Source organism: Larus michahellis, chromosome 8 (assembly GCF_964199755.1).
Source record: "Larus michahellis chromosome 8, bLarMic1.1, whole genome shotgun sequence".
Taxonomy (NCBI): Eukaryota; Metazoa; Chordata; class Aves; order Charadriiformes; family Laridae; genus Larus; species Larus michahellis.
Genome location: NC_133903.1, coordinates 23,394,405 through 23,414,331, shown reverse-complemented (window position 1 = coordinate 23,414,331; position 19,927 = coordinate 23,394,405). Strand labels below are relative to the sequence as shown.

General features: G+C 42.0%; 1 protein-coding gene across 14 annotated transcripts in view; it reads right to left on the bottom strand.

The window, feature by feature from the left end:
• The window catches only part of RALGPS2 (Ral GEF with PH domain and SH3 binding motif 2), a 149,814-nt gene that overhangs the window by 124,013 nt on the left and 5,874 nt on the right, over positions 1 to 19,927 (bottom strand). For 2 of the 14 annotated variants that reach the window (XM_074598793.1, XM_074598803.1), the window contains exon 1: positions 1,850 to 2,054. The exons of 5 other annotated variants lie outside the window; for them this stretch is intronic. The gene's annotated coding sequence lies outside the window, so the exon portion shown is untranslated. Of the gene's footprint in view, positions 1 to 1,283; positions 1,417 to 1,445; positions 1,787 to 1,849; positions 2,058 to 2,243; positions 2,387 to 19,927 lie in introns of those variants that run through there. 7 more of the 14 variants (XM_074598795.1, XM_074598798.1, XM_074598801.1 and 4 more) reach the window with 6 other exon arrangements.

Here is a 19,927-nt window from a genome sequence, read left to right as displayed (position 1 = left end):
ATAGATAATAAACCTTACAATAATACATGAAAAAAATGCATCTATGTTGTCAACAGAAAGCTCTGGGAAACAACATATTTTTCTGCTCCTCACTGTTCTGTATTTGATGTTGTTTTAAGAGGGACAAGAATTAAACCATTTGCATGAAGATAATACAAAAGTATCAGCAGTTTTCAACCTTTGGTCCATGTATGATTTCTAATAGTCTACTGAGACCTAATAAAGATTAAAGAAACAACTGGCAAGTCAAAGTTCATTAAAAATGTGCACAACCACTAAAAACCACAATCTATCAAAAAAGGCTGAAAACCACTCTTTGATGTGAATAGAAAGTTAAGCCCATTTTGCTTAGAAACAAAACACGACAATATGACTAAAATCAAGTCAGCTTCAGAGGCAGGCAGTGACAAGAAAAAAAAAAAAGAAAATAATCATTGTGCATCCTGTGACATTTTCCAGTCCTGAGAGAAACTCAAAAACCATACGCCTAGAAAGCATTTTATCGCCTGCTTATCTACCTAGCCCATTTGAAAAAAAATAGCGTGTTTCTTCTAGCCATCTGGGATAGCAAAGCCCCTTAACTCCGCATGGGGGGGGGGGGGTAAAATCTGTGCAAAGGCACCTTTTGTCTGCATAGGGATCTCTCAAACAGATAAACATATCCACAGAATTTCACCAGGCCAGTAACTACTATTAAACATACAGGGACAAGTTACTTCAAACTATTAACCTATCATCACCACTCATCTCAGTTTAAAATATATCTATATAATTGCTTTTCCAGTGCCTGCTGCCAAGAAAGAAACGTGCCAAACACTCCTCATGTCAAATAAACAGCATCTATTTGTCCACCCTCTAAAGCAGATCCCTGTCCACCGCAAGGCAACACGCTCTTGGTGCTCTGAACTTACGCCGCTTTACAGAAAAGAAACGCTATGTCGTGTTGATACCCTGGATACCCCTCCCACTGCCGCCCGGGGTCGTGCCGCCCTACCCCTCCTGTCACGGTAACTTGGCCCCATTCGACGTGAAGGTGCCCCAGCCCCCCCCGGGGAAGGGCTGACCGGATAGTCGTATCTCACGGCGACAGCCACCGCGCCACCCCCCCTCCGCGGCGCGGAGCCCGCTGACCCACGCGGGAACACGGCTCTGCCCGTCCCCACACACGCAAACGACTCCCTCGCCCTGGCTGCGGCTGCTCCCCCAGACCCTCTCTAGACAGCGGAGGGCGGCAGCTACCCCACCTCCCTCCACCATCCAGGCCGCAACCTGCTCTCCAGTACCTCACGCAGGTAGCGGAGGGGGGAGTTTTAAATGACTGAAGGCCTCGCTCCACAGCCACGCATCCCTCCATCTTGCAGCAAGGCCAGGGGAGGAGGGAGTGCGGGGGGGTGCAGCCCAGGCAGCGCCGTCACCCTACACACACACCCCACACGCACACGCACCCCGCGCACACTGACGGGGGAGAGGGCGCTGCCGAGCCGCCGGCCCGGTCCGCGGGGGAGCAGCACCCCGTTGCCCGCCGCCGCCCCCCGCGGCGGCCGTGTGAGGAGGCGGGCGACAGGTGGGCAGCTGAGCGCGCGGCTCCGTGAAGCGCCGGCCGGCGGCGGGGTGACGGCTGGGGGCCGGGACCCTCCCCGGATCTGGGAGGGGACGGCGCGCCTCCAATCCCCGGCCGGCAGCCCTTCAGGGCCCGGCGTGGGAGCCGGGGTTAAGCCTCCTTTTTCTCCTCCTCCCCGAGGAGCCGGACAATAAGCTCCGCCGCGGCTCCCCCGCGGAGGCGGGCGCGGGCCACCCGGTTCCCTCCCTCTCTCTCTCTCCCCCTCCTCCCCGCGACAGCTCGGCTCACCTGCGAGAGGGAGGGAAGGAGGGATGGATGGATGAGCGAGGGGGCGGGTGAGGACGGGGAAGCCGCTCCGGCTGCCGGGCTCCCTTCCGCCCGCGGTGGCTCGGCGCCGCTCGCCGCCTCCAGGCTGCGCTCCTGCGGGGGAGCCGCCGGCGGCAGTGCCACACGCTCACACACACTCCCTCACACACACACATACACGCGCGGGAGGGGAGGGGGGGGGAAGGGGGGGGGGGGGGGGCGCCCTCCGCCAGCTACGCATGCGCGCCGAGCCCCGTCGGCCCCGCCTCCTCTCCCATGGTGGCGCCGCGCCAGCGCCGAGTGCGGACCGCGCAAGCGCCGCCTCAACGGCCCGGCGCGCGCCTCACACAACCCCCCCCCTCACCCGTTTCCTCACCCGGGCGCCCAAGTGGTTCAACGGGCGGGCGCGCGCGCTGCTGGGGGCTGGGGGGGAGGCGCGCGTGCCCCACGCCCACGCGGGTTGCCGTTAGCGACGCGGCGGCGCGCGGGGCGGCCTCGCTGTGAGGAGCGTCTGACGGCAGTTGTGTGTTCCGCCCCCCGCGCGGCTTCCTCTGCGGGCGGCCGCTCTGCGTTCTGCCCCTGTTACGGGGCCTCGTCGTTCCCGCCGCTTGAAACGAGGAGTGGGGGGTGGGTTCGGAAAAACCGAGATCTCCCCGTGGGGCACCGCTGCCCCTGCTTATTAAAAGGAAGAAAAGCATTCATTAGCTAAGAAATTTGCATGTTAGGAAGGAACGCAGTGCAGCAAAGACTTTCTAGATTTTTCTCCCACAGTCGTTGGGAAGTTAGCTTCCAAGAGGAAAGCAAGGCCTTCAAGGTGTTTGCATCGTTGCAGGAGTGAAAGCTCTCAGAAAATGGACACATTTTGCAAGAATTGCCCCAAAGTCACAAGAGTTGGCAATGCAGCTGTCATGGAGACAGGACTTGGCATCACCCACTTTTCCATTTACACCCCCCTCGCCAGGGAGGCTCCAGCCCGAGTGAGTTATTATAATAATTAATAGCATTTATACGTATTCAGAATGCTTTGCAAACAATAGCTAATCTCATTAACCTGTGAATTTACTTGTTTTCATTTTGTCATGGAATTACGATAGTTACTGCTTCCTTCACATCCTTGGGAGATGGAGCTGGTAATTGTATACTGAATAACCCATTGCTGCCATCCAATATATAGCCACCTGCTATGCATTTTTAATGCAATGTATAGCCACCTGCTATGCATACTGCCTGATTTTTAATGAGTTGCAGTCTGGTGAGAATATAGGTACTGGGATCCAAAGCATACTTGAGAGGCCCAGATTAAATGAGTAGAGCAGCCTGGAAAGATGGTACCAGCTTTTAAAACCGTGACAGGAAAATAAAGGAGGAAGGATTTGAGAAACTAGGCACAAGTTCAACAGTAAAGCAGAAAGGCATTACCTTTAGGTACAGAGCCATTTTCCCAATTTTAATAAAGTTTTGTGCCTAGAAAGAGAACATTCTTTCCTCTTGGTTTTTTTTTGGTTTTGGTTGTTTGTTTTTTTTACCACAGTGATCTGGCATAGTTTCAAACTCATTCTGAACCAGGATAAATGAAAGGAAAATGAAATGCCACCCTGCAAAGTATTTAGCAGGTACGTCAGTGAATGGAAAAAATGTTTCACCAGTTTTGGGACCACAACAACTTTTAACACAGAAATAAGAAAAGATTATAGTAAGAAAAGAAAATTTTAAAAAAAAGGAAGTAAGGACACCTCAGAAAGGGGAAGCAAAGGTAATTTTTTGTGAGGTATTCTTCTCGACCAAAGCAGGAGACCAAATACTTTGTCTCACAAAACAAGTTAAGTGGTGGATAGAGGGGCTCAGTGATATAAATTTTGAAAGACATTTTGCAGTTCACTCATTAAATGCTTCCAGAAAAACTACATATTGGGTTGTGAGGAAGAAGCAATGTCATGGACCAAACAAATAAATGAAACAGGAGAATGCACAGTCATTCATAATCATGGTGAAAAGCCAGAAGAGTCAGGTGTTTTTAAGATTTTGTGATACGACTTGTGTGGTAAATACCCTTAAAAATAATCTAGAAAAAGGGCTGTACAGAAGAAGACAACATTTGTAGAGGACGGAAAGTGATTCACAATTGTGGGTCAGATTGTGAAGATACTCGGAGTGACCCAACTGTGTAGAAAGACAATATAGTGACAAATTTAATATAGATAAATAGTCATCAATCAACACAGTACATACAGGAGGAAACATGGTTATACATCGTAGACAGGTCTAAACCAAAGGTTTAAGAAATACACCAGCATCCTAGGCAATAGTTAGTAGAAATCTCTCCTCTGAATATGAACCAAGTCATGCACTCAATGTGTCAAGACACAAAATGGAGAAAACCAGAAAATGTTGGATGCTATGCCGTCATTTCATATCAAAAAGAGTTTTAAAGAGTAAGTGGGAAGGAGAATGTACATTACACTGTGAAAATGAAAAGCCCAAATTCACTTAAGTGCTGAAATGCCACAATTTTACACTAGAGCCCCATGTTTAGTTGCTTTTCCCCTATGATTCTGAAACCTCTTCCAAGATACCACCTTCCAATATTCAGTTGCCCACTCTATACACATAGCTGATGTTCCTTATTATTTTATAGGTTCAGATTTTCCACATTATACTGAATATTCCATTTAAAATTCATTATTAATTGACTGTTGCAGCTGTGCTGTTAAATATTCAAGTCACAGGAAGCATCAAAAAGAGAGGAAATTACTAGATGAAAATATGTGGCAAAATAGTTGGTTATAATGAAGAAAGCTGCTGTCAAAAGTGACAGGAAACTGCTTGTCACTTGTGACTGGCAGACTGCGAGGGAATGGGTGCAGAGGGCCAAACCTGAACGGTTACATGAATCATTCCAAATGAACGTTGCTGAAAATCTTACAGCCCACAGGACATCACACTTGCCATCACCACTTTCACCTGAGAGAACAAATCTAGAAATGGTATTTGTCTGTTCATCCTGCAGATAAGTATTCTGATGAATAATTATGTACTATGGATCTCAGAAGTTATTTTTCAGACATACTTATCCCAAATTTTATTAGCAATGATTATTTATATAATTCACTACCCAACAAAGAAGCTACGCTTCTCTGAAAGAATAGCTTCACCGTACATAGAAAACCTCAAACTATATAGCATATATAACATTTCCTTTTGAAAGCAACAGCTTGCATCTTCAACATTATTTACCAGCTGAGAGGATGGAAATTTATCGGTATATCTCTAATTTCACAGATCAAAAACATTTTTGCATTCAGCAACATAAAATGTGTGTGCTTCCATACACAAACTGCAATATGTTTGCAGGAGCAGCTACAATGAAATGTTGAGACTGAAATCCGAAGCACTTGGTATTGTAAAATCTAAGTCTATAAAATGCCAGCAGAGTACAGTCACTGTTTATTATACTTGCATTACCAGAAGATCACATAATCATTTTAGATTAAAAAATGTATAATGTAAGTTACTTTAATCAGCTTTTCTTGTGTAGATTACAATACAAATTATTCTAAAATTTTTAAGGAAAAAAGAGAAATTGTATTTGATTATGACTGAACATATCATGCTGCATTCAAAGCTCTGGGATTAAAACTATACATTAATATAAAATCAAATTAATTTTATTGCCTTTCAACTAAGTTTCCCGTGTATTGCAGAAAAGATACTTCTTAATCTTGTTTTGGAAACTAATGATTTGAAAGGGTATAGCTTACATTTTGGCACCTAGTTAGCACTTCATTAATTACTAATTACTTGGCACTAAGTAAAGTTCATCTAACATTGCCTGAATCTAGCATCAGTTATTATCATAAAAAGTCATTAGTTAAAATCAGTTTGATAGGATATGTCCCAACCTGATAACTGCTAAAGCACGTAGTTCCCTAAGGAATGAGAATATAGTAGAAAATACTTTATTTATGTAATGTGTAAGTACTATTTTCTATTCTTACTCTTTGACTAAGTTATTCCATGAGTCTAGCTGCACTTAATTCATACCGCACATCAAGGTGAGAGACACTAAAGAAATGTAAAATATTGCTAAATTTACTTGTCAATTTATGAGAATAAAATTGTATAATTTTTTGTTGAAACTGTGTAATCATATCTCAAGACTGCGTCACAGTGCTGAAGCACAGTTGTGGTACCTGCCACCTTAATTTTGTTATTTCCTGGTTTTGGAGTGCTTATCTATACAGGTCTGACTTTATAAATGCAGTGCTTTACATTGTGCAATTAATATCTGGGTTCTAGTAAGGTAAGTAGTCTGTGACATTTACACCTACATATTCCTGCTTTTTTGATCTGTGATTCTCTGTGGTATCCTTGGCTTTGTTATACCTAAAATAGGAGTCAGAACCAGATAAATATACCATTGCTGTAACTATCACCATCTTCCTCTGTCTTTTAGGAGGATGTTTATGCGTACTACATAATACACACATAATATCTTCTGCCCTTTAATAAGGAGGATGAGCTTCCTGCCTCAATCATAACAAAATGGAATTTTCGGTTGCCTCAGTTAAACTTGAAAGTAAGCACAAAAAAATATTCAAATGAATAAAAATATCCGGACCAGAGAAATCTGGTTCAAATAGTCACTAGAGACCCTATGTGTTTAAATTTTACAGTTGGAGAAAGAAAAAGTTACCAAGAACTGTGCTGAAGAGTGGATGTATGCTTCACAGCTGCTCTAATTCAATATGTTCAACTGATTTGCTAATATTTGCTCCTAAATACCTAAAGGTATTGTGATTAATGCTAGAACACCTCCTTAGGTATACGCGTCTACTTGTTTCTCAGTTCCAGCAACAATGAAGGGATGAGTTGCAATTATAACATAATAGCAGCCAAACTGTTTCTGGGTTTTTCTTAATATTTTAACATCACAGCTTTTTAAAGAGTGTATCCAAGCAGCAGCTTCTGAACTCACCCAAACATGCACGTAAATATACATATATAAAAATAACATGTGTGTATATACACACACACACACACACTTTAAGAGGACTTCCTCTTTACATCTGCAAAGCATTGTTTTCCCAAGGTCAACAAAGGTTCTTCCACAAGTCTAAGCAGTGAGGAAGCTGGACACAGATAACGCGTTATTTCCTCACTGTCTCTCACGCAACCTACGGATTTTTCCACAGGAAGAGAATTCTGTTCTTTACTTTTTGCCTTCCTATGCTGCAGATGTACTAAAGTCAGAAACATGCTTTATGTTAGAGCCCTAAGAGGAGCCGTTTGCAACAGGACGATGCCGATAGTACCGGGGAGGGAGCTAGAGGCAAAGAACGATTGTCAGCACAGAGGCTGAATACCAATGTCCTCCGTTTTGTGCTTTCCTAGTACCCCTGTACATCACAGGAGACAGTACATCATTAGACACAGTACTTGTAAACTGCTGAATTGAAAGCAAACACCATTTTTTATGTTGCATAAATATCTATCTACACATTTTCCATAAAGAATGGAGATGCTGGGATGCCTACATGATTTATGCACAGTATGGAAGAAGCACAAACATGATGATTTACAACAGGTTTTAATGACGATCTGAAGGGGAAAGATCCCAAATATGGACAACAGCAACTGTTAATTGAAACTAGTAATATTTCATCTATGTAAACAAAGTAATGATCACGTCTGCCACAAGACTTCAAGAGATTTATCTTCCAGGCTCCCTAATATGGTTACATCTGTCCCCTGCTTAAATCCTATGTTCTTGCCATCTGCTCAAACACACTTTTTTCAACCTCAAACAGTGATTAAACAGCTATTTGGAGAAGAAAAAAAAAGTCTTTTTCAATTTTTGAGCAAAATGTTTAACAACTGGAAAAAAGTTAAAAAAACAAAACCACCAAACCACCACACCCCCTCCTCCCTTGACTCTCCATTGTTTTTGTGATACGAAATGTTATTAGTGAGATCCTCAACCTAAGTTTCCAGGAATCTTTACATTTGACCATCCAACAGGAAACACTGCACCCACAGATTCAATGCATTTTCATTATGGAGTGTAATAAATTTGGAGCAGATTAAGTTAATACCGTTCAGTTAGTCAGTTAAATTATCATTAAGAGGTAATGTTATATGGGCAAATCAGGAAACAGTCTGCTTTAAAAAGAAGGAAACTTCCTAGAATTCTTCAGTTGCGCCGTGGGAAGCCTGGCCAGTTATAATCCTTTGAGATGTGGTGTGTATTTACCTCTCCGTGTCCAGACATGGAGGAGGGGTAAGGACAGAAACATAGCTCGCTCTCTTTTCTGTATGAGGAGAACCAAAGAAGAGCGATTTTGCAGATCCTGTGCTCCTGCCTTCTGGGTAAGACTACAGCCTACCTGGTCCTCATGTGGGTCACATTAATTAGGGAAGCAGTATACATCCATCATCCACTGTAGTCACAGAATGGTCAGTCACAATCCATCTCTTAGTGCTTAGTGGGAGCCTTGAAGTCCTTGAAAGGTATTAGATGTGTACTGAGCATCTTGTTACGGTATAGGTACAATGCAATGATAATACTGTCATAAACATACTAAGAAATTATCTCATCCCTTCTCTAGGAGTTTGTCTTTTTTTTTTTTTTAAAGGCTGTTTTTTCCTCCTATATGGAAGAAATTATGGATTTCACCTTATTATTCCCCTGAGCTTCATAGGAAGTAACTGGACTCAGTACCTATGCCTTTTAGTCTTTGCTGTTTTGGCTGGTTTACTATGCTTCAGCTATCTCCTGCAATTATAATTGCTACTGCTTGCAAAGATGGGAAAACAGAATTTTTTGCACTGTTTGTAAAAGACTGTGAGGTATTTTCAGAAATAATGCAGAGCAAAGCAATCTACAATGTCTTTTTTATCCACAGCTAATAATCCTTGTCTGAAAATCTAAGAATATGTTTACTAATCTAAATGGGTGCAGCTCCATTGAAGGCCTTGCCATCCATTACTGAAGAGCTTTGCTATGAACAATGTGTATAGTCAGTCTGTTCAGCTTTAGATTTAATATTTATTAATTGCTTAATTTACTAAATTGCTTAAATTACTAAAATAGATAAAACACATTGTTTTATAGCCAATATTTTCATAATCATTTATATAAATGTACTAGGAATACTTTTGGGATAAGCAGTGCAGAAAGCATCTGTTGTAGTCTATATGTCTTGCTCTGTAAGTCTTATCTGCTGGCAATCTCTTTGGTATCATGCTACTGCATGTAAAGTGGCTTGTCGGAGCTGGAGTTAGATGGAATAAGTACTCCAATGCTATGCTCCATACCTGCTTAAATGAAAATTAGGAAGCCAAGTTATAATATAGTTTTAGTTACTCATTTTCAAGTGAACAAAAAAGGTAGAGATAATGTCTCGGGTACTCCATGTTTTCCAGGTACTGCATTTTTCCTGCGTGTATCAAGCATTATCAGGATGATCGAGTTCAGTTAAAGAGACAGGACATCTAGAAAATGCTGAATGTTAGGACTTAGCAAACACTATTAAAGATCATTGACATTAAAAGAAAAAGACAAAACAACATTTAGAAAAACATCCACATAAGTTTTCAATATTCTCTACTAGAACTGAAAAACCCATGTGTGAAATCATCCAGGTTTCTAGATCCAAATTCTCTCTTAAGCTGTGAAACAATTTTCATACCAATATAAATACTATGGGCAATGTAGAGACTTTTCAAAATTTCGTTTTAAACAGAAAAGATAATCATGACATTTTCACAGCCTTAGAATATCCATGCTAAAAAATCACTTTAGCTTCCATCAGAATAGCTTCTGTTAAATGAAAAGATTAAAAAAACCCCAATAAATATATTTTTAAAGTAAATAAGAGGCAAGGCCTGTTTCTTAAGAAAAATCATCGGACATGGAGCACTTGGCCTAGAAGGTCTAGTGTTTATAAATGTGTCTCAGCTGGAGACGGCTGCTGTACTTCTGAAATTTTGAAGAGATTTTTCCTGTATACTCTGGAAAGGCTTCAAAGTACACTCAGCAAGCAAATTCCAAAAAGATTGGGTGTGCTTTAGCCAGTGTTCACCTATACTTTTCATAGAATCATAGAACCATAGGGTTGGAAGGGATCTCTGGAGATCCTCTAGTCCAACCCCCCTGCCAGAGCAGGGTCACCTAGAGCAGGTGTCACAGGAACACACCCAGGTGGGTTTGGAATGTCTCCAGAGACAGAGACTCCACCACCTCTCTGGGCAGCCTGTTCCAGTGCTCTGCCACCCTCAGGGTAAAGAAGTTCCTCCTCATGTTTAGGTGGAACCTCCTATGGTCAAGTTTGTGCCCATTACCTCTTGTCCTGTCACTGGGCACCACTGAAAAGAGCCTGGCCCCATCCTCCTGACATCTACCCTTTCAGTATTTATAAGTGTTGACAAGGTCCCCCCTCAGCCGTCTTTTTTCCAGACTGAAGAGACCCAAATCCCTCAGCCTTTCTTCATGAGAGAGATGTTCCAGTCCCCTCAGCATCTTGGTAGCCCTTTGCTGTCCCCTCTCCAGCAGTTCCCTGTCCTTCTCGAACTGGGGAGCCCAGAACTGGACACAGTACTCCAGGTGCGGCCTCACCAGGGCAGAGCAGAGCAGAGGGGGAGGATGACCTCCCTCCACCTGCTGGCCACACTCCTCTTGACGCACCCCAGGATGCCCTTGGCCTTCTTGGCCACGAGGGCACATTGCTGGCTCATGGTCATCCTGTTGTCCACCAGGACTCCCAGGTCTCTTTCCACAGAGCTGCTCTCCAGCAGGTCAGCCCCCAACCTGTCCTGGTGCAGGGGGTTATTCCTCCCCAGGTGCAGCACCCTACCCTTGCCCTTGTTGAATTTCATAAGGTTCCTCTCTGCCCAGCTCTCCAGCCTGTCCAGGTCTCTCTGTGTGGCGGCACAGCCTTCCGGTGTGTCAGCCACAGCCCACAGCTTTGTGTCATCGGTAAACTTGCTGAGGGTGCACTCTATCCAGGTCATTGATGAATATATTGAAGAGGACTGGGCCCAGTACTGACCCCTGGGGAACACCACTTGTCACTGATCTCCAACTAGACTCTGTGCCCCTAATCACGACCCTCTGAGCTCTGTCTTTCAACCAGTTATCTATCCACCTTACTGTCCATTCATCTAGCCCACTCTTCCTAAGCTTCCCTATGAGGATGCTGTGGGAGACCGTGTCGAACCTTGCTTAAATCAAGGTAGACAACATCCACTGCCCTCCCCTCATCTATCCATCCAGTCATGCCATCATAGAAGGCTATCAGATTAGTCAGACATGATTTCCCCTTGATGAATCCCTGTTGAGTACTTCTGATAGCTTTCTTTTCCTCCACATGCCTTGAGATGACGTCCAGAACAAGATATTCCATCATCTTTCCAGGGATGGAGGTGAGGCTGACCGGCCTGTAGTTCCCTGGCTCTTCCTTCTTGCCTTTTTTGAAGACTGGAGTGACATTGGCTTTCCTCCAGTTCTCAGGCACCTCGCCTGTTCCCCAGGTCCTCTCAAAGATGATGGAGGGTAGCCCAGCAATGACTTCCACCAGCTCCCTCAGCACTCTCGGGTGCATCCCATCAGGACCCATGGACTTTTACTGCAGTCTGATTGATTCTGTGGCCAAAACTGACATCTATATGCTAATTTTCATTTGCATATCATCCTTTCCTACTGATATGCTTGGGAAGTTGTCATTTAAAGATTGAAATCTGAGTCTAAATATGTGAGAAGATGAAATATGTTTCCAGAGTTTTCTTTTATTTTTCAAAAGAGGAGCCATATATCACGAGGACAAGGAACCCAATCCACTATACTATTCTATAAAGAGAGCTTCTGACTGTTAGGATGAAGTTTGTGGTTAATACCCTCTATAAAGATGTAGTGGTGAATTCTAAAAAGATAAAAACATTGGAAGTAAACACACAACACTGCTAAAATCTAAGTTTGTTGCCTTACAGTGTCCTCTCAAGCTACTGCTGTATGCCACATAATATCAGTAAAAACACATACCTGAGATTCAGAGGAGTATTACACCTTGAAAAATGACATATCCATTCTAAATTATCTTTTGAGAATTGCATAAGTACTTTGCCACTAATTATTCTAACATAATGTAGAATTGGAGTATTTTATTGTATACTACAGATTAAGATATCACTTTTGCCAACATGGTCTGAACACTTCTCAGCATAGGACGAACAGCAACTAAAATTGGACAGATTTACTGTCTTGTTCTCTCCCTGGAGAAGTGTAAATAAGCCACATTGGTTTGCTACACTTTGTGTTTTATATATATCTACAGATACTTTTAGTATGTAGAGAAGATAAAACTGAAGAGGTACGTATTGAACTTGAGTCAGAAATTAGAGAATTTCCCAATGGTCTTTAATTCTTACAGGAATTCACCCTGGCTGCCTCATAGATGAAATGTACCTATAAAGCAGAAGGCTCCTTTGTGTCTGATGAGTGTGGTAAATTTTGCCTCCAGGACTGAGGTTCTCATATAGAAATACTGAGCTTAGATCACTGAGCAACCTCAGCTAAGGATTAACACTTTGAACATGACGTAATATTCTGCAGAAAGGCAATGCAGAGAAAGTTTGATGTGCTCGTCATTGCTTACGTTGCCCATGTCATATCTTGTTTTAAAATAGTTGGCATTTAAGAGCCACTATTCATTACAATATTGCTTGTCGTAAGTAACAGCTCCCATTCTCTCAGCCTGATCATTTACAGGATAAGGTTCAAAATTCCCTTTCAGGAAGAAGGCTGCCAGTACTGAATGCACGTTTTACTTGGGATTTCCAGATAGTTATACACACACGATAATTTGTGAACCCTGCATAGCGTTTGGATACCAGCTAGCCAGTGGGACTAGAAATAGCTGGATAAAGGGATGAATTCTGGGACTGTCCATGCAGGTCAAGGCATGATGTTGAGGATCAAGGCATGATGTTGAGGACAAAGAGAGGTACCAGAGAACCGTGCAAAAGCCAAGACAGGGATATTACTTTGATGAGTGTGCTTGTATAACGATAGGGGAATGAAGATGGAGGAATTGAAGATGCCTTCACCTGCATGGAAACTAGTACAGTTGCTCCTACCAAAACAATCACGACTTATACATACTGTCCAAGCAAACTGAATTTGAGAACCTCTGTGTGTCGCAGGCGGAGTGACACTCTGTCACATACTATGAGAAAGAGAAAACACCTTGTCAAATAAAGAGACAATAGAAGTTTGCATTAACTCTCTCTGGATGCATATTAACGCAGTGTACTACTTTGGCTCTGTCACTCTGTGCTAGACAACAAATAGTTCAGCAAATGAAACAAAAAGCTTAGAATATTTTTTTTAAGGATTAGACATGTACATGTGTAATAAGAACATGCTGACAGGGAGAACTGCAAGCAGTAGTGTTGGTGCTGCTTCACAGCATAAACTGATCACTGACTAGAGACATTTCTCTCCTTTATATATTTTGCAAAAAGTTCAGGTACATTATGCATTCTGTTGTAGCATTTAATGTAGGCTCCTTTTGGAGACAGAGAAAATCCTCAAGGCTAACAGTCCTTGGTTCTGTTCTTTGGGTTTTTTACTACCAGTTATTTATACTATATTATTAAAAAGTCAGACTGTACCAATTTTGTTTTGAGGCAGAGGGAACAAGCAGGTGCATATGTGAAATTTATGTCGATGTGTATTTGGAAAAATAACATTAAAAAAGGATCTTAAAAAGGTCTTCTGTTTCTCCCTTTATCTTCTAATCCCCTTTGAGTTAAGTGTTTATAGTTTGGATTCACACATGTAGGAAACGTCTTTCAAGACTTTTCCATTTCAATTTAATCAATTTCTTCTGTTGATTTCTTTCTGTTAAGTAACTGGAGACAGGTATTTGAACCAATTGCTGCACAGTGATCCATGAGAAAAGGCAGCAGGTTGGATGGATGCTTGTAAGGCAGGAGGTTTGAAGTATACTGACAAGGTATTACCCAGTTTACAGCTCCTATCTGTCGAAAGCAGCAGAACAGAATGAGGGTAATTAGACTTACTAGCTGGTCTACTGACCCGTAAGAATAAAGGGAATAAAAATGCCAGTGTGTGATAAAGCAGGCAACACTTCCAAAACAATAACAGAATATGTATAATAGCTCAAAAAACATCCTTAGGGAAAAAAAAAAAAAAACAAACAAAAAACAAAACAAAAAAACCAAAAACAATTTTATACTTCTGTTTTTATCAGGAAAAAATAAAGGGAGAGAACCACCAGAAGTTGTGCAGAACAGAGCTAGATTTTCAGGAAAATACACAGGGCCAGATCTTGCCTCCTACATCTTCACATGTTTTATGCTCTTTAGGCCCATGGAAATACGCCAGGAAAAATTAATCGGCAGAGGAACGTATTATCTCTTCTGCATAGTTCCCATGTAGTGTCGCAGAGAAAGACCATGCAGCTAGGCAGCTGGCTGGAAAAGCTGCCTGCCTGGGGAAAGCTGTCCTTGACTCCCACAGATCCCAGAGGATATGCCAGATTTCAGTGGGACATCTCTTTCTTGTTGATCTGAGACAATCTGAAGAATTCTGTTGCTGAGATTTCCTTCTATAGATGAAAAGCAGGGGCTGATTTGGGTGTCAGGATTTTCTCACACCGTGGAAGTTCTGGGCAGAGATACGAATGCTGATGTAATGACAGCTTTCTTAAACTGAGAAGTACTGATGGGTCACTAATTCAGTGCTAGGTCATTAAGACTGCAGCTGCTTTGGAAATATTGTAGAAGAGGATTTGATCTTGGAAAAAGGAAACAGTATAACATCCTGGCTTGCTCCCACACAACCCACTCCCTCCCTTACCACTTACCCCTCCCCTACCTTTCATTTCAGGAGTTTCCAGGCTTTTGGTACCCAGAGAGGAAGAACGATGTCTTTAAAAGTAGCTGATCCCCCGCTTTAATATATTATAAATGTAAAGCTATGATCCAGCCTGCTGATTTACAGAAGAAATATCAAGCAAACAACCTTCATTTCAGTTTCCCATTAAGTAATGCACATCCTTCTCCTTCTTGTCCAGTGGAAAATCCCATGAAGTAGGAAAAAAAACATTCTGGAGTTTGAATTGATAAATTACTTAAAGTGCCTCTCCAGTTGGGGTCTGCAAGGCATGCAAAAGGGTCATAGCCTTGGTGTCCTCGAGGGAATTTTGCATCACTTCCATTAAGTGTCATTGGAGTCCTCTCCCCTCCTCCATCATTTCCTTATCCCTTTGCGGTCTCTTTACCACTCCCGCAGCACAGCTCACTAAGAAACTGTTCTTCTGTTAGCTCCCTCCCATATGGCTATGCACTAATCCCCCCTCCCACACGCATTCATCCAAAGAGGGGAGAAACTATAGATGTGGAAGGAATGCTTCACTGAGTAGCAGTGTCTGCTATGCAGATTATGTCTGGCAATTAAAAGGTGCAAAAGAATCATGGTGACCAGCATTAGTGCTTTCCTCCCCATTCCTTGCAACATCTGCAGAGCTCCCAAGTATCCTGAATTTGCAAAGAAAGATTTTTTGGGGGGGAGTCTTAGAATTGGGAGACAGCTTGCAATCACCTTTCCACTTAAAATTTCAAGGTATTTTCCACAGGATTTTTAATTATTTTTGCTCCCTTGTCTAGTCTGTTTGATGAAAAGAATGGAATTTACTAAAGAGCGAGGGAAGTTAGGAAAAAAAATAATCATTGAAATTGAATCAGATTTGGGAAACTGGGAAGTTAGGAAAAAAAATAATCATTGAAATTGGATCAGATTTGGGAAACTAACTTTCTGAAAAAGCTCTGCCCCTGTCTATTTACACTAAGGCTTTTTTTTTTTTTTTTTGCATCCTAAGAAAGCACGTCAAGAACCATACCATTTGTCAAGTGCTTGCGATAGTGGGCTGTCAGCTCACTGCCTAGCAACTCGCTCACACTGTGTAGGGATATCCTGGCGTTACAGACACTGTCGCGTCTCATTGCCTAATACTTGCCTTGATGCCGCCTCACTTGCTAACAGCATGTTACATCAGGTTCCTCACTTGGGAAATACTGAGCTGCCCTTCTGTGTCATCTGGCCCAGTGAGCTCACCTAGTGACACCAATAGGAGAAGCAACAGAATGGTTTATCTAGATAGCAGATTTACTGAACTACAGAAGTCACAATGTATTTACATAAGATTTTATGTTAAGTAGAAATTCCGCATTGGTGTAGTATGAACATCAGGCTCCTTGAAAAATCAGCAGGCTTTTTAAAACTTATTTCTCAATGCAGTGATCCTCTGTGAAAGCAAGCTAGGAAAAAAACCCATGCATATAAATAAAAACCAGACAGCAGCAGCTTGGTAGTGTGATTTGGTGATTAAATGAGGTAGTAACATTTAGACTCAAGAGCTGCTGGGTAGGAAATGTGAGGTGTCAGTCTCATCAGTGACAGAAAGTCACACAGGGGATTTTGGGGCGTCAAATGACTGTCACATACTATTGATTGTCATCTTGCAGGTCACGGCTTCCCCCTCCCAGGGCATTCAGTTCTCCAGAACTTCTGTTGTAATATGGTGGAATAGGAGGAACAAAACAGGCTCAGAATCCCATATTACTAAAAAACCTTGAAGAACACATAAGAAAGCTTTGATTTGAACTCAGTAAATAACAGCCAGATCTCAGAGGTCACAAGAATGCCAATTTTGCAGGTGAAGGTCTTTGAAAAACCCCCTGTGCTGTTTTCAACACAGCTGTGTTAAGGCCTTTTATTCTCAGTGAGATTTATAACTGTGACAAACAGCTAATGCTTTTTAACTTAGGTCAAGAGTTTTGAACCACAGGCTTTAATATAAGACTGAAGAGACAACTTTAGTAAAAAGTGTACTAAGTGAAATAGAGGTCTTCTCTCAATTGCCTGTTTCACTAAACATGAAAATCGAGAAATATATTTAAAGCTTGTGATTTTATGTGCGCATACAACTTGGAATTGTCTCTTCTATACAACTGCAATGGGAAACAGATAAAAATACAGAACCTTTCAAAAATGCAAGTCTTAATGCAGACAGAATACCTATGGGTGGTACAGCATACCAAAAAATGGAAAACAAAATCTCCGGTTAAATGAGTCTAATGGAAAAAAAGCATCACAGAGAGTTAAAAAATGATAAATTATTATAGAGGTAGAGTAGTCCTGACAGGCAGGAGGTGAGTCTGTTCAGAGCAGAAGAACCTAGCAATCCCTGAAACCTCTCTGCTGTCCACCTCAGTCGCAAACACATTGGTTTTGCTGTTACAGCACAACTGGCTCCACATACATACTAGACAATTGAATAAAGAGGCAAAGTGATTTAGTTAATGCCCACAGACTTCTATACAGGACCCTCAGATGTGACTTTTCATCAATACAAAATTAAAATTCCTCCCAAAAAACACATTAAATCATTCTCAGTGAATTTTCTGCTAGTTTGTGCATTGGGAACAGTATGAGTAGTGATCAGGACATAAAGTATCTCTGACTAAGAGACAAAACTTGTGCATCAGAACAGAAGACTGAAATATGTTCCTCCATTGTAGCTGACATACTGTATACTGCAATGGGACATGAAAAGCTAGATAAATTTTTAGGAAGCCAAAATGTAAAGAATCTCAATTAGAAGGAATCTTCCTCTCCATTAATTCTTTTGTAATTACCTAAATACGTGCATAAATTCTTATTTATTTTCTCAATATGCTGTTGTTAATACAATTGTTCTAATGAATGCCATGTGCACAAATAGATTTTCGATGGGAAAATTATGTTATTGATAATTAAAACTTTTGTATTAATCAGTACAGTAAAACAAGTTAGTCACTGAAGATGGTTTCATCTAATCCATTTCATTTAAGTTTGTAACAAGGCAAGTGCATGCACTTGGCTAGCTATCATGTCTCAGATGAGGCTACGGTAACAGTAATCAATACCCTAATTCTATTAGAAAATGTACATCAATACCTTCTGATCAGAATATAAAGCTAGATAAAATAATAATTTTAATTTTTAAACAAAGAAGAAATTTACTATGAAGCCATTTTTATCAGCATGACCCATCATTTGCCTCAGAAAGGTTTCAAAACACTGTCACCAAAGCATACCTTACAGTATTTGGTGTACTAGGCACATTAGCACCTCTGTAAACTAACTTCTGCATCACTTTCCTGAAGCCTACTTATCACAGATTATTTGCTGCATTTGAAGGGATGCAGCAAATTATTACAATAAGTGCGATTCTTACGCTTAACTACATACTAAATGTAGTAGTGCATGTTTTTTAGTCTTTGGAGTGTGCTGCATTTAATACTTCAGTTACCTGGTTTTTTATTGCTATACTTCTAGTTCTAGATGGAAACTAATGTTAGTCATTGCATCTTTCTCTCAATACGTTATCGGTACATTCATATAAATGGCAGTTGTATGGTATGTATTGTGGCACTTCTGGAACACACGTGGACATACACATCACCACTTGCAGTTCACTCTGTAAGCCATCACCAACATGTTTGTTGTTTTTTTTTTTTTTTTTTTTTTTAAATCAGCTTTATTTTCAGCTAGGGATTCAATGGTACAAATAAGTGAGGCAGACATACTTGAAACACTCAAATAAAAGCTGAAGAATTATCCACGAAAATGTATAATCATTTGCCAGAAAACAAATGCAGACGGTACTTGGACTCCAAACAACAAAACTGTCTCACAGATCATTCGTCGCTGTGCTGACCCAATTAATTTTCCAATTCCACAGAAGTTCATAGTTTTGGAGCTTGTTAGTTAAAGGGGCCATCAGAGTTGGTACATCTCAAATCTGACCCAGCAACTGCATTTCAGCGGGCAGCCCATCATGCTGTCTCTTCAGTCTCCCTCTCCCCTCTGCTCAGAGGAGCGGGCTGGGCACCGAGTAAGAATTTTCCGCCTCAGAACCCCTTGGCATCGCAGTGCCTGGCTGCTAAGCGGAATCAGAGCACAGCAAAGTCCAGTGGAACCTCATCGTGCTTGTTTAGACACCGCAGGCTCATCACCCAGACCCTGCCATGCTGCCCAGTCTGTCCCCACGGCGGGCAGATAGGCCTCTCAGTGATTACTTGATTTCCTCTGTTCCAGACAGCAGATGGGACCCAAAGAGTAAATTGAAGTCTTTTTAGCTGCAGTGGTCCTGGGGGATATGCAGAATGCAGCAGTGCTCCAGCCATGCCCTTTTCACTGCCTGCCCTTTCCTATGTTGGAGGAGAAATTAGGGTAATTTCCAGCTGTCTACACAGCTGTACCCTTTCCAGGGCTCTCCTGACACCTGGGAAATCCTTCTACAGCCAAACAGCTTTAGAACTGCTTGGCTTTGTCCTGTGATACTAGAGGGTCTCAGCACAGGATTACCCCTGCTGACCTCTACTTCCCACATCTTGTCTTTGCACGTGGCTAGCCACTAGCCTGGCTGAAGTGGAAATGGAAAACATTTACACGTTGCTGACAAAGAATCAAGGCTGGGCTATCTGCTGTGCTCTGGACAGCAATGTGACTCTACTTATGACTGGCACAGGAATGACAGCCCAGGCCTGCGCTAAAATGCTGTGCTAGTGTGTAAGAGATCAGACAAAGCTTTATTCCTGAGCACAAGCTAATGTGTAAACACCAAGCTTTGGAGGCAAGTCTGGGCTTAAATGCAAGCCCAGACCTGTGCTTGGCAAAGTGTAAACTCAGCTACGTGACTTCAGCAGGGTCAGGATGCAGCCATTAAGACTACAAAAAAAACCCTGTAAAAATACCTGGCAGCCTTCTTATTTTAGTGTTACCAAAAAGAAAAAGGCAATACATGTCTTTGATGACTTTTGCAGCTTTTGTTTTGTGAAGCTATAAAATTTTCCAAGATTTCTGAAAAATAGTATCAGGAAAGAGGAATATGTATATTCTTAAGTCATACAACAGTAAGGACCCATATTCCTTGCGGTTTTACCAAGTAAGCTCACATTTGAAGTCTAGTGCCTTTGCCAACTCCTTTTACTAAC